Source organism: Vombatus ursinus, unplaced genomic scaffold (genome assembly GCF_900497805.2).
Source record: "Vombatus ursinus unplaced genomic scaffold, bare-nosed wombat genome assembly UNPS02014782.1, whole genome shotgun sequence".
In the NCBI taxonomy this organism is placed as follows: Eukaryota; Metazoa; Chordata; class Mammalia; order Diprotodontia; family Vombatidae; genus Vombatus; species Vombatus ursinus.
Window position 1 is genome coordinate 6,561,299 of NW_020954560.1, and position 15,510 is coordinate 6,576,808.

At 40.6% G+C, this 15,510-nt stretch overlaps 1 protein-coding gene across 5 annotated transcripts in view; it reads left to right on the plus strand.

Annotated features, from left to right (window-relative positions):
- The first annotated feature begins 7,731 nt into the window (after window positions 1–7,731).
- The window catches only part of CSDE1 (cold shock domain containing E1), a 54,585-nt gene continuing 46,806 nt past the window's right edge, over window positions 7,732–15,510 (plus strand). For 3 of the 5 annotated variants that reach the window (XM_027866678.1, XM_027866680.1, XM_027866681.1), the window contains exon 1: window positions 7,732–7,836. The gene's annotated coding sequence lies outside the window, so the exon portion shown is untranslated. Of the gene's footprint in view, window positions 7,837–10,653; window positions 10,835–15,510 lie in introns of those variants that run through there. The other 2 variants (XM_027866682.1, XM_027866679.1) reach the window with 2 other exon arrangements.

Below are 15,510 nucleotides of genomic sequence, written 5' to 3' on the forward strand. Positions count from 1 at the left end.
CCTTTGTACGAGTGGTTCCCATGTCTAGAATACAGCCCAGTGTCACTTCAACTCTTGCAGAATCCCTTGTTTCCTTAAAATTTTAGCTCAGATGCCGATTCCAACAGAAGCCTTTCCTGATCCCTGATCCACTAGTTAACCTAGTACTCTCTTGATGTACTTTGTACTTAGTTATTGAGGTGTTATATTACCCCCACTAGGCTTCACCAGACTGCCAGAGAAAGCCCAGGACCCCCAAATGGCTAAAAATCTCTGCACTAGGTGATATCTAAGGCCCCTTCTAGTTGTGAGGCTTTGAACTGACATGGGATGTTGTTGGTTGAATACCTTGATACAGCATCTTGCTTGCTTTAAACTGTTACCAGAGATGTCAAGAGTAAAGCTGCCTGACCTGATTTGAATCTTGTCCTATAACTGAAATTTTCCTTGCTCTATTCATGTTCTTCTCTCCTCCTCCTGATCAAAATTCAATTCAACAAACATTTATTAGGCCTCTACCATGTGCCAAACACTATGTTAGGTTCTAGGGCTACAAAGGTGGAAAAGGAGCTGTCATGGAGCACAATTATTATTTTTCTACTAAGTCTGTCTCTGCATTTCATTTATAATGACATTTTCCCCTGTTCCTCTTGCCCTCCTCACTTCAGTGTGAATAATTCTAATTTACTAAGTACCTCCTATGTGCCAGGTACTATGCCAAGTGCTGGGGATACATAGAAAGCAAAAACCACTGGATGTCCAAAGATAATAAAGAAAACAATTCCTACTTGAAACGGACAGCAAGGACGTGTATAAGTATATATAGTAATAATGGAATGAGACGAAACATAAAGTAGTTAAATCCAAGTAACTTAACTAGATTCCAAAAGCCCATCTGTATCAGGGGTAAAACTTGAATCCAGATCTTTCTGGCTGAGACCAGCTCTCTATATCTACATCACATTTTGCACAGTACGTACCTCCCATAGGTCAGCTCTCATCTCTGCCAACACCGTCAGAATCTCTGAGCCATCGGTCTTTTATGTATAAGTTAGAAATCACATTCGAGTGAGGCTTGAATGTGATGATGCCAGTATTACAGCACTATATAAATTTCACCATCCTCATTATTATTACCTTTTCCTCTTAGAATTCTCTTCAGGAGACTTTCTGATCCCACAGTTGTTGGTGTTTCCTTATTCCCAAATTGCTTTGCATTTGTTTGTACGTACACAAGTATCCCCACAGAAGAACATGAGCTTCTTTAAAGCAGGCTTTGTGCTTAGGTCAGTGAAAGGTGGTCTCATCAGTGGTGTAGTTTTCTGTCTTTTGTGACTCTTGTCCTCTTCCTGTCCAGATGAGTGGAGCCCAAAGGCTTGCCCTATGTTGTCCCTCGCTCTGGTTGTATGACCAGCTCATCTCCTTTCCTAGTTACACAGTGATCATCAGTGGATGATCTCCTATAGGTAGCTTTGTAAGTGCAACTTATCTGAGTGGAAAGGGACATGACTGTGTGCCACTAGGCTAGTCACATCACTCAGTGCCTTAAACTACCAAGGTACAGAGGAGGTGCCGATCTGTATTGATAGAGTTCACTATACTAATCAAATTATATGGCCAGTCCCCATTCTCCATGTCCACAGTACATACTGAAGGACCATATGAGTAACCAGCAATTTGGATTCGTCTAAAACTCTGGTATTGCATGATTCATAACCATATGGGCAGCAGGCAGTACAATGGATAGAATATGGGACCTTACATCAGGAGAGTTCAAATCCTTCCCCAGATGTTTACTAGCTGTGTGACCCTAGGCAAGTCATTTAACTGATGTCTGCCTTGGTTTCCTTAACTATAAAATGGGGATAATAATAGCACCTACCCACAGGGTTGTTGTGAGGATCAAATGAGATAATATTTGTGAAGAACTCTGCAAACCTTAATGCACTTTATTAATGCTAGCTATTATATATAAAATGTCACTAGAAAAATAGTTATTTCCAACAGAAGCTTGTCACTGAAAATAATAACTCACATTTGTGTAGCACTTTAAGGTTTTCAAAGCACTTTACATATCATTTCATGTGGTCATTGGAAATACTATGTAATTTCCAAAATGCAGTCCAACCTGTTTTCTTCCTCCTATTCAGCTCTGAGCCTTCATTATCCATTTCTATCAAATCATATGCCTTTTTGTAGTAATGAAATAGTAAGCTGTGAATAGAGTAGGCACTTAATGAATGCTTGCAGAGTCGATAAATATCTCCTTTTCCATAATGATCAACCTTTTCTGGCTTCCTCCCAGGCATTCACAGGAAAACAGATTCCAGCCGCCTGCCACCCCACCCCTACCCCATTCCCCTCTTTCCTGACACTGCTTGCCTCCCTGGTCTGAGGTCATCACTGTAACCAATCAGAGTAGTTACAATTAACAGTATCTCACTGCCTTACTGGCCTGTTTCCTCAGCAATAAAATGAGGGGATTGGGCTAGAACAGAGGTCCTTAATCTAGGGTCCACAGATCACTCCCCCGAAGGATTCATAGGTAGATTTTAAAAGATCTTGAGCTTGATTGAGAAAAAGACTATACTTTTATTTTTTACTAGCTAAGATTTAACATTTCCTTCAATTATGAGGGCAATAGACATTCTTCTGAAAAAGCATCAGTTGGCTTCATCAGACTGCCAGACAGAGCCCAGGACCCCCAAATGGCTAAAAATCTATGCACTAGATGATCTCTCAGGCCCCTTTTCGATGTGAGGCTTTGAACTGACGTGGGATATTGTTGGATGAATACCGTGATACAGCATCTTGCTTGCTTTAAACTGTTACCAGAGATGTCAAGAGTAAAGCTGCCTGACCTGATTTGAATCTTGCCCTATAACTGAAATTTTCCTTGCTCTATTCATGTTCCTCTCTCATCCTCTTGCTCAAAATTCAATTCAACAAACATTTATTAGGCATCTACTATGTGCTAAACAATATATTAGGTTCTAGGGCTACAAAGGTAGAAAAGGAGCTGTCAGGGAATATAATTATTATTTTCCTAATAAATCTTTCTCTGCATTTCATTTATAATGACATTTTCCCCTGTTCCTCTTGCCCTCCTCACTTCAGTGTGAATAACTAACTTAAAAAAACTGATTTTTAGGCTCAGATTCTTAAAATCTAGCCAATGCTGAGATTCACTCTAGCCCACTTGTCAATATGAGCGTCACAACTGTTCAGATTCCTTTAGAGTCTGGTCAATATGGCGAATCATTAATAAATTTTGTCTTTGGCTGGAAAAAAAACAAAACAAAACAAAACAGATTTTTTAAAAAAGGTTTAATTTAAAAAACTTTGCAAATGAACTTTTGGAATCTTGTGTATTGAGAACAGCAGTAGGGTGAGTACCTGGAGGGGAATGAAATTTTTTTTTTTTAATTTTTAAATTTATTTATTTATTTTTAGTTTTCAACATTCACTTCCATAAACTTTTGAGTTTTAAATTTTCTCTGCCTCCTTCCTCTTCCCTCCCCCCTCCCAAGATGGAGTGCAATCCGATATAGGATCTACATATACTTTTTTTTTTTTTGGTGAGGCAATTGGGGTTAAGTGACTTGCCCAGAGTCACACAGCTAGTGAGTGTTATGTGTCTGAGGTTGAATTTGAACTCAGGTCCTCCTGACTGCAGGGGCAGTGATAGCCCCACCTAGCTGCCCCTCTACATATACATTCTTATTAAACATATTTTCACATTAGTCATGTTGTAAAGAAGAATTAGAACAAATGGGAAGAAGAGTGAGAATGAAGAAATAAAACAAAAAAAAAAGAGCAAATAGTCTGCTTTGATCTGCATTCAGACTCCATAGTTCTTTCTCTGGATGTGGACAGCATTGGGAATGAAATTTTAAAAAGAAAGGTTGCAGCCAGATTATGTAGGGTTTAAAATACCAGAATAATTTGTATTTTACCTATATTTAATGGGAAGCCACTGAAGTTTCTTAAGCAGAGAAGTGATTTGGCCAAATATATGCCTTAAGATTATCAATTTGGGTACAATATGTGTGGTTGCAACCCTGATTAGCATTAGTCCAGTTGTCTCTGTAAAATTAGAAGAAAAATGTCCATAATTCATTAAAAAATATTTTTAGCTTATTGTTTTAGTTAAATAAAATGATTTAAACAAATTTTTATGATGGTGGTTTTCCTAATATAACAGTGTTAAAATATTGTAATAAAAATGATCCACCTTCAGTGATTTTGTGACTACCTTCATAAGTAAATAAGGTAACAACATTTTTCAGTTTTTAAATTAATCTGAATAACACCTCCCCAAATCATGGGTTTAAAATATGCGGGATTTATCTGTTTAAAAAAAAAAGAAAATCTCCGAGTTGTCAAGATAACATGGCAAAATTACATTAAGAACATAGTTTTAAGAAAAATACAATTAAATGTAACTAAATTCTAGTAGAAAAGCATCAGATTGAGAGTCAAGGATCTCTGTTTAAATATTGGCTTTGCCTCTGAGGAACTGTGGGACTTTGGTTGGCTGGCCAGTCACTGAGTCTCTTGGGGCCCTTGTTTCTTCATCTACAAATGAAAGCCTGGATAAAATAATCCCTATGAGCCCTGCCACCTTCACATCCCTTGATCTATGATTTAACTCAAATATATTCTGTCCCTGCCTTTACTGAAGTAGCTTAACTTAAATATGTTTTAAACTCCTTAAAGGATATTTAGGTATTGTCAGAATAATGATGATATCAGAGGTTAAAATTTTTCTTCCTTGTAAACAATTCTCAAAAAAATATAGGAAGAATTTGGTTTGGAACTACTATGTGTTACATTATGATATTTGAGAATGTATGCCCTCAGATCTGATTCTACTTTTAGCCCAGCTTCACATGACCTTGTTTCTAATGGAAGAGCCCAAGGCAGTTGTCTCTGTAACGTTAGATGAGAATGTCCAGAATTAGACCGATCAGAAGTGAAGTTCTCCATTTAAGGACTCCACAAAGTGACCAAAATAGCTAGTCTGAAATAATGTTTACATTCTGCACATTGAAGTTTCAAGCAAAGACTTGTCAAACTTAATATATCCAAAACAGAATTCATTATCTTTCCCCAAAAAAGCTCACCTCTCTTCCAGACTTTTTTATTTTTGCCAAAGGCACCACCATTCTTCTAGTTTTCCAGGTTCATAGTCTCAGTGTGGTCCTTGATTACTTACTTTCCCCTACCCCACATATCCAATACACATCTAGTGCTAAATCTTGCCATTTCTACCTCCATATCAGCTCTTGAACACGACTCCTCTCTAGTTACACAGCTACCACCCTCATCAGCTGTCCCCTGGATTATTGCACCAGCCTCCTAACTGGTCTCCTTGGCTCAAGTCTCTCCCTTCTTGAGTACATCCTCCACATTGCTACCAGGGTCACTTTTTCTTTAGTGGAGATCTAACCTTGTTACCCTGCCCTACTCAAGAAACCTCAGAGGCTCCCTATTGTCTCTAGGCTAAAATAAAAACTCCTGTTTGGCTTTTAAAGCCCTTCATAGCCTATCTTTCCAATGTTGTACATTATTGCCTCTCCCTCACTCTGATAGAGCCAAACTAGCTTTCTCTCTTTTCCTCATATACATCACTCCATTTCCTGCCTCCATGCCCTTGCACTGGCTCGTTCCCTGACTGTATTGCACTCCCTCCCTCATCTCTGCATCACAGAATCCTTCTTTTCAAAATGTAGCTCAAGCACCTCCTGCCTCAAAGTTTTCTTGTCCGAGGCCACATTTGAACTCAGGTCCTCCTGACTTCAAGGCCACAGCTTATCCACTTCGCCACCTAGCGGCTCCTTGTATTTATTCTTTTACATTTATTCTGCATATATGTGTGTATATATGTGTATATAAGTGCACATATATATGTATACACATGTGACACTGGCCTCCCAATATTCTTTGTACAAGATACTCCATGTCTCTTGACACCTGGTATTTTCTCTGGCTGTCTCCCATATCTGCAATTCTTTCTAGCTATGCACTCCAGATTTCCCTGGCCTCCTTCAAGTTCCAGCCAAAATCCCACTTCCAGTAGGAAGCTTTTCCCAAATACCCTTAATTCTAGTGCCTTCCCTCTGTTGATTATCTCAAATTTATCCTATACATATTTCATGTTGTCTCCCCCATTAGATTGTGAGGTCCTTGAGAAGGCACGGACTGTTTGCCACCTTTCTTTGTATACTCAGTGCTTAGCACAGTGCCTGGCTGACATTTGTTTCCCTCTTTAGAATGTAAGCTCCTTGAATGGGAATTCTTTGTTTTTGTATCCTCAGTGCCCTGCCAATAAAGTGCCTTGTTGACTGATTGTACTAAAAGAGTAGAGGTAGGGCTCTAGGGGCAGCTAGGTGGTGCAGTGGATAGAGCATCGGTCCTGTAGTCAAAAGAACCTGAGTTCAAATCCTACTCCAGACACAACACTTAATAGCTGTGTGACTCTGGGCAAGTCGCTTAAACCCAACTGCCTCACCAAAAAAAAAAACAAAAACAAACAAACAAAAAAAACCAATTGTTTCTAACATTGCTGCACAAAGGGAAATTCTTTAAAATTAAGTTGGGGGTGAAAGTTTTCCAGTTAAGAGGCACTGTTGTGTCTCAGGTTGAATTCAGATTTTTAAACTGTGAAACTGTATCATATAGACAGAATAAGTCTCATCAGAGTTGTTGAAAGCTAAATAACTGTAGTTTAAAACTGCCTGTGAAACATTTACTATAGACATTAGCACCAGCCTAACTTGATTAAAGTTTGTTAACATGGGCTCTGCCATTTATGCTTTTTTCAAACTTGTGATTTTGGGAAACAGGAAAGGAAATTATAGACATTAGCCCTACTTCTTGATTCAGTTACAACCTGCTATATTTATAGCTCCTTCTACCTTTTTTTCCTTACCTTACATCCCTTCTCAGCATCACACCTGTTGCACCTCTTGCCAGACTCTCACAAAACAACTGTGAAACACACTTGGCCTCTATTCCATTCTTAAAGTCCTAATTTCCAGGCTGTTTTAGTGATAGGAACGGTCCTACCTCTCGACTGTATGCGGTTACCTCCAGTTTTGCGATGCATTGTCAAGGCTGTGAATGGCACACGCGGCTGCCGATTCATTTTCCTTTTATTTATCCAAGCAGGAACCTTTTTGTAATTAGCTTTTCCTGGCCAAACCATTCATATCAAGCGGCTGGTGAGGACTGGTCTCATTCACCAAGGCCACCAACCAATCCTTCCTTAAGAGTCAGTCCTTCCCTGCCCGACCACTGTCCCTGACTGTCGAACCAGGTGAACAGGACGGTACCGGACCCTAAATGAGAACAAATGGGCAGCGGGGAGAGAGGGGGCCCTAGCCCACCCCGAGCGGCTGCTGCTGCTGCTGCTGCTGCAGCCCGGCCCGGCCCAGCCCGGCGCTGACGCCAGAGGCTGTCAATACCGATTTCCTGGGTCCGCCTTAGAACTGGCGTGCCTGAGGCCTTACCCTTAATCTCTCAGCCCTACACGTCACGAAGCAGGCGATGACAAGGGAAGCCGAACAGCCCCATGAAGCATCCCTGCGGATTCAGTAAACAAGAAGTGGCCGCCCGCAGCACGTGGGAGAGAAGAGAAGGGAAGGGCCTCCGCAGCCATCTTAACTACTGGCAAACACAGACAGACAGGTTGGCGTCCCTTGGCTTCTTTGCGCAAGCGTAGCATGAAGGCTCTCCACCTCCCAGTGCACGCGCTCGTAGCTCGCTACTCTCGCGAGAGGAGCGAGATTTATTCCTACGTACCGGGCCGTGCTGCTTATGGCGGCGCTGGAGAGGGGGCGCTGAGCTGTTGGGGTGAGTATGACCTCGGGACCCCGTTGGGAGCGGGAGGGTACCGGGCTAGGGACAAAGGACCAAACTACGACTCAGGGGAGGGACTCTTGGGCCGAAAATGGGGACCCCCAGAGCTCTAGGGGGGAAGCCCCTCCCGTTTCTCCCAGCCCAGTGTCTAGGGCTTTACCACCCGCTCGGAGCCCAACCGCCTGGGCCACGCACCGGACTGGGGAGCTGCGGCTGAGGAGCTGGGGTCGGGCCGGGGGAGGGGGCGGCATAAGTGGGGGTGGGGGGCGAAGATGGAGGCTCCGACCGCAGCCAAGATGGAGGCAGAGGGTGCGGGGCTCGGACGCAGAGGCTGCTGGGAACTGTAGTCCAGCTGCAACCCCCTCTGCGGCCTGGCCTAAGAACTGGAACTACAAGTCCCGGCGGGCGGGGGCGGGGGGAGCGGCGCGGTCCTTTGTGTGTGTCTGGGAGCGGCAGCAGCACCTGAGTTTGGGCCCGAGGCTGGACTGGATCCGGCTCCGCTGTTCCCGGAATTGTACCCACCCGGGGACCAAACTACGAGTCCCAGAGCGCAGTGCGGCGGTAGTGCCTTCCCTTTGTGTGGCGGCGGAGCCCCCGCCCGAGCTAGGGAGCCCCTACCACCTTTCACCTTACTGCGGTGAACCGGAGCGGCTGAGGCGGCGTGCCTCACGTTCCCCCGGAGTACTTCCCGGGCCCGACCGGGGCCCTGGGCCGGCTTACCGGAACTGCCCGGGCACGTGGCCCCCGGCCCTGTCACCTGTGCGGGGGGCGCTTCTGCATTCTCCACGCTTGGGGCTTAGGGTTGGCGGTGGCCATGGTGGTGCAAGAGCGCGGCCCATATTGTGCAAGAGCGGCCTAGCTTCGTCATTCTTCCCGCAGCTCGGTCTCCCGGAGCTTCGAGCCCCGCGGGGGCAAGCGCCATGTGGAGTTTACCTCCCCTAGTGGTCCTCTTACCAGGAAATCGGTTTAATGCCTCCGTTTTTTGTTTTTTTGTACCTCCCCTTGCTGTAACGCGGAGGTGGCCCTGCCTAGCAAAACACATCTGGGCTTGGGAAGTACTCCAAGACGTTCCCTAATTCCCTTTCCCATTCCCCACATACATCTTAGCTCAGCAAACTTAGCCTGACAAATATCTGGCAACTACTTACCTTGTAACAAATGTAACAAAGTGTATCTAAAAGACTTTATCCCCACTTTATTGGGGATTGGGGGATGCAAAGGCAGAAATTGTGGCATGTGACCGTGATGGATATTTATTCAGTGAACCTTGGATTTTACCATGCTGTTCTGAATGGAAATTGATGGGAATAAACAGCTAGAGATAGGCCCATTTAAAGGCCCCATTACTTGTACACGACGCCCTCTGAGGTAGCCTGTACTAAAACTTCTTTCATCAGCAAAATGTATATATACATTGGGGTTCTAGAAGGTGTGTGTAGAAAAACTCACCAAAAAATACTTAAGAAAATACAGTAATTGTGTTCTCTGGGAGCTAACCAAAGATTTAAATGTCACCGCATCAGAAAAATCTCTGTTTCAGCATTGTTTTCTTTTTGCTTTCTTTGAGCCTTATTACAGAAATGGATGATTGTGTCTTAAGTATTTGGTTATGCAGCTGCTCGGGATGCTTAGCATTGGGATGGATATTTATAGCAACTGAGTTGAAAAGTAAAGTATCTGACTGAGACCCAGAAGATAGGTTTTCTTTTTTTTCTAATTTAGTTGTCTTAAGTTTGACTTCTAAAAGGTGTGATTTAAAAGTGCAGCCACATTTTATCCAGAGAGAAGAAAAGATTACCTTGGTTTTATCTCACTTTCCTCACTCCGCAAAAAAAAAGAGAAAAAAAAGCCTTCACTGGCATAATTTTGAGTGACTGAACTGAGATAGAAAAATGCTTTGGATATATTCTTTTGTATTAACTGTTTGAATCGTATATTACAAAATGAAATTTTGTATATTTAAAAGTACTTTAAAAAGCACGTTTTTATTTACATTCATTATCCTTTCTTCCCATAAAAGTTGAATCAAAGTTTGCCAAATCTGAGGGACCTAAATTCATAGAGGAGAATCCTCTTTTCAAAGAGTCTTTCGGTGTGCCCAGCTCAGGTGCCATCTCTTATGGCTTCCCTTATTGCCTTAGTGTTTTCTCCCTTCTCAAGTTATCATCTGCATAAGTGCTTGTTCGAGTGAACTGGCCTTAATAGTCTTGCTTTCTAGCATTTTCTAGTTTTAAGTGTCGAAATTTCTCCAGTGAGATATAGCATTTTATCTTCAGCCTGTTCCTTTTTTTCCAAAGGTGAAGTTACTATTGGTGTGTGGTTAAAAAGCATCTGATTTGTGACCAGAAATTTCTTCCAAATTACACTTTAGTTGCATTCACAGCCAGCCGGTTGGTTATTTGTATCCTTGCTTCTATGACCCCACAGGCTCAGTCTTTGTACACGAGCCACTCAATTTTTTCATACCTATACAAGACATTCGTCTGCCAGTTCTCAGGAGTTTACTTTTTTCATGATAAGTTTGTAAATCTTTTAAGATTTAAAAGCTGCTTTACCAGTAGGACCTTATTTGATTCTCACACAGATCCTCTTGGGAGAGAGGTTCTACAGATGTGATGAATTTTATAGCAGAGGAAGCAGAGATTGAGAAAATACACTTGCCCAGAGCCACATATCTACTAAGTGTTTGGGACAGGATACAATCCCAGGTCTCCTGACTAGTGATTTTTCCACTACATCATGCTACCTCTTACTGTCTAATATTTCTTGTAATTTTTTTTGCTGTTTAAAGAGTAATATTTTCCATTGGGGAAGTAAGAGCCTTTCTAAGACAGCTAGTCAACTTAGAGCCTGAGGAACTCACTGCTGCCTTCAGAGGCTATATGTGGAATGTAAAGGATAAGTGCTGACCTTGAAGTTAATTCACGTTAATTCAAAATGACTTGGATTCAATTCCCACCTTTGCCTCTTAACATCTCTGTATGACCTATAGGTAAGTCACTTCACCTCAGCCTCAGTTTTCTCACTTACAAAATGGGGATAATGACACCTACATCATTGGGTTGTTGTGGGGCTCAAATAAGATATTTGTTAAGATCTTTGAAGTTTGCCAAGTGATGTGTGTATGTGTATGTGTGCCCGTGTGCATGTGTATGAATTTTAGTTACTGTCATTTAGCAGCTGTGGTCTATCAAGAGTTATGATGAGCATAGTTTAACTTTTCATATACACCAACATTTTTATTTGTCATCTGTTCATCCTACATGTTATAATGTCTTCAAATAATTACTCAGTTTTAAAAAATTATTTTAAGTGAAAATTAGCTCATAATAATCAAAAGATGTTTCACCTGATATCAAAATAATGGTTTGAATTTATAACAACTCTTAGTTCCTTGGATTCATGTGGCATGGAGTTTTGCAAGTTTCTCAATTTTAGAATGCTAGGTTTCATAGGATTAAGAATTAGAACAGTCCTAGAGACCATCTGATTTTTATTTTTATTTTATTTGTTTATTTAGAGAGCTAGATCAGGGAGTCTAGAGGCAGCCAGTGACACGGTGGACTTGGATGTAGAATCAGGAAGACTGGAGTTCAGACAGCCTCAGACACTTAGTAGCTCTGTGACCCTGAGCAAGTCACTTAACCGGTAAAGCTTCACTATCTCAACTATAATAAAATGGAAACAACAGTTGTATCTACTTCTAAGGGATTTGTGAGGGTCAAATGAGTTAACTTGTGAAGTGCATTGTAAACCTTAAAATGATATAGAAATCACATTATTTTGTGACCTACTCAGGTCATATATAATTAGTAGCAGATTTGGGATTTGAATTCAAGCTCTCTGATTTCCAAACCCAATGATCAGTGATTATACTACCCTGCTTTTCTCCTTTCCACCTCAGTTATAAGGAATATTTTTTCACTGGGGTGAAAGGATCCTTTCTAAAATCAACTAATTTGGGGGAAGCGAGCACTGACCTTGAAGAGGGAGGACTTGAGCTCAAATCCGCCCTCAGACCAAACACTTGACATTTTACTAGCTGTGTGACCCTGGGCAAGTCACTTAACCCCAACTGCCTAAAATAAATAAATAAATGAAATGAAATCAACGAATTTAGTGTTTATAAAGGGTATCAGATTGGTGGTCTCTAAAATTTGGAGTGGGGAATGGAAAACCTTTTCGGTTAACTGAAAACAGTGATATTAACACCTACTCTCTACAAGGTGTCCCTTTTCTTTTGTGAACCTCCTTTGTCAGAACACAGTGAGAGAGGCAGTTCTGATAACCTGGGTGATGTTTCATGGTAACTAACAACTCTTCATTTAAAATGGACTGTTGCCTTCACATTTGGCTAAATTCAAATTCCTAAACTAGATAAAATGATTTCTATTACCTGTTTGAGTCTTTCTACTTGATCCCAGTCAGTGGAGAGGGGAAAAAACTGCTTTCTGTGAAAGGCCAAAGAGAATTGTGAACTGGTTCATTAATTCTCTGTAAGTGATTACTGTACAAATGCTCTGAATAGTTTCCACAAGGTTAAATTAACTGGGGTTATGCTTAATAAGAAGTAGAATTAGTCATCTATTTGAGAGACAATAAGATTCTAATATATCTTGCTTTGATTCAAGTAAAGTAATTTAACCTGTAACTTCTTTAAAAAGTGATAATGGTGGGAAAAGTTTTACAGGTAATATTTTCCAGAGTAGCATTTTTTAATTGAGGAGGAAAATGTGCTGATAGCTAGTATATGAAAAGAATCCTTCATAATATTCTCAGGCACATAGTCTTTATTTGTTTCACAATGTTCTTTGTGTGGGTTTGTGTTCAAAGTGTCGGCATTGAAGCCCAAAATCAATTTTTAAAAATGATCAACTGAAAATGAAATGTCTGTGGCAGATGAAGGCTGATATTCTTGTATTGGCATAAATGTATATCCAATGAAGACAAAATGCCAAAGAAATCTTACCATATAAAGGTGCTATAATTAAACTATTCCCTTGGTAAAATTAGACATATTGCTTAGTGAATTTTAATAACCGAGACAACAAATTTCACTAATGCTCAAGAGTGGTTCTGTATTAATCCTGCCCTTGGATTTTAGGTCCCTTATTTCTATTTGGATAGTAAGTAACAAGTGTGAAATTTTCAAATAACACCACCCCAAATTGGGTTAATCCAGTTTAAGTTATTCAAGATTTTAACAGGCTTTTGATTGTCATTTTCTACTTTATAGTTTTGGCCTTAGCTGTTACATGATTCAGGTTTGCAGTTAAACAGATCACCCAGACTAACTCATACTAAACTGGGATTACTGCTCCTCCACCCCTTTTACAACATTGCTAACTAGCAGACCTCTAGTGGTAAGAAATTTAGCCCCTCCCAGAGGTACAATGTGTTACTGGGAGAGAATACTGCAGTTGAAATGAGTGGGCTTGGTTTCAAATCCCATCTCTGCTCCTTACTACTCATGTGATTTTAGGCAAGTCATTTAACTTCTCCAGACCTCAACTCCTGTTCTCTAAAATTACAGTGTTGACCTAGACGACCTCTAAGATTCCTTCTTGATTTCCGTCTTGAATTCTGTGCTACTGTGGTTTTAAATAAGCGTATTCTACTTCTGCCCAGTAGTATTTGGTAAAACTCTGTATCCTTAAAGACATGTCCAGTCTCCCCTAAGTCTTTTCCAGGCTGAATGCCCCTAGCTGCTTCAGCTAGAACAGGTAGACTAAGATCAGGTTCACTTCTTGGGCTATGGTATCACATTGTTGACTTTATGAGTTTGAAATCCTTTAAAACCTTTGGGTCATTTTCTTGTCAACTCTTAACACGCTAGGACTTGTGCAACTGATTTTTGTCCCAGTATGGGGCTTTGTATTTATTCATATTTAATGTCATCTTATTTGATATCTCCTCTTCCCCTGTCCCCCGATTCATTATTCTAGCCTATTGATCTGTCAATACACCATGGGGTGTATTGGAAATAGCACTGGACTTAGAAGACTGCAGGCTGGATCTTTGACTTGCTTGTGTCCCTGAGGGTGACATTTCCCTGTCTCTGAGCCTCAGTTTCCTTATCTACAAAGTTAGACTAAATTACCTCCAAGGTTTATTCCACTTCTAGCACTGTATTATCTTCAAACATGAAAAACATGCTGTCTCTGCCTTTGTTCAAGTAAATAATAAAAATGTGCAGGGCACCTAAGTGGCACAGTGGAGAGCCTGAGTTCAAATGTGGCTTCGGACATTAACTAGCTGTGTGACACCCTGGGCAAGTCACTTAACCCGATTGTCCCTGCCTCCCCCCTCCCCCCAAAAAAGTTGAACAGAATAGATTACTGGGCACTGTTTTTATGTAGGCCACATGCTTCCATCCACAAGAATTTCATGAGAGATTTTTGTCAAATATTTTTCTATTAAATGGGCTTTTGTCTCTCAGCATAGCACAATTTTGAGTGCCTTTGATTCCTAAAGAAAATTAAGGTGTTCTGTTAATATCAAAATATTATATAAAAAGATAGCTTATCTTGCATTACTAGATAATGAAAAATAGCAAACTTTGTAAAAATATGGTAAGCAAACTGTTAAAACTTCAGGTTATGAATTAGAGGTGTCACAGCAATTGTGTATTAAATGTTGTACCATATTGTCCTTTATTCCAGTATACCATTTAAACATAGCAAGCTGGGGAATATGATAGGTTATTTTAAAACTTGAATGAACTTCAGAGAGTAAGCTACTGTCTTTGAATCCTTTTGAATTCTAGAACCTAATGACAGGAACTTGCTTAGGTCTAGAAAAGTAACTATACCCACAGACACTAAATTTTTGTCTTCCCTGGTTTTATTGTAAAGAATATAAATACTTGCTAAGTATATAGAATTGTATTGTCCAGAGTGAAGTTAAAAAGGATGGAAAAAAAGGAAGAGCCTTGCTTTTCAGGAGCTTGGCATTTGACTGAGGAGACTAGAGATGTAGACTCGAAATGGTTAATTAACAGTGTAAAGCATCATGTAATTTAGTACCAAAATGAGTAATACAGAAAATGAGCATTGGTAATTCAGAGGGGAGGAGCTCAGTGTGGATTGGATCTTGATGATTTTGAACAGATGGGCTTATAGTGAAAAGAGCACTAGATTTAAGGCAGCTAAATGAGACAGTAGATAGACCCCAGGGTCTGGGATCAGGAAGATCTGAATTCAAATTTAGCATGAGACATTTTAGATGTGTGGTCTTGGACAAGTCACCTCTGCCTCAGTTTCCTGTTCTGTAAAATGAAGTAATAACAACATCTCACTCATGGGATTGTTGTGAAGATCAAAGGAGATATTTGTAAAGTACTTAGCACAGTACCTCACATGGTGGATGCTATATAAATGTTGTTATTTGGAGTCAACAGATATGGGGTTAAATAAGTTCTGCTATTTATTTGCTATATGACTTTGGTCAAGTCACTTAAACTCTGGAGCTGTTTCCTCATTTATATAATGAGGTGATTGGACTAGATGGCCTTCAAGGTGTTTTTGAGCTTAAAATCTGTCCTCTTGAAGGAATACCAGTAGGAAAAAAAAAACACATGCAAAAAAGAAAGAAATTGAAAAGAAAATAGAGTAAGTGAGCTAAACTAGGAAAACAATTTTTACAATAACACTAATACAAAATAACTCT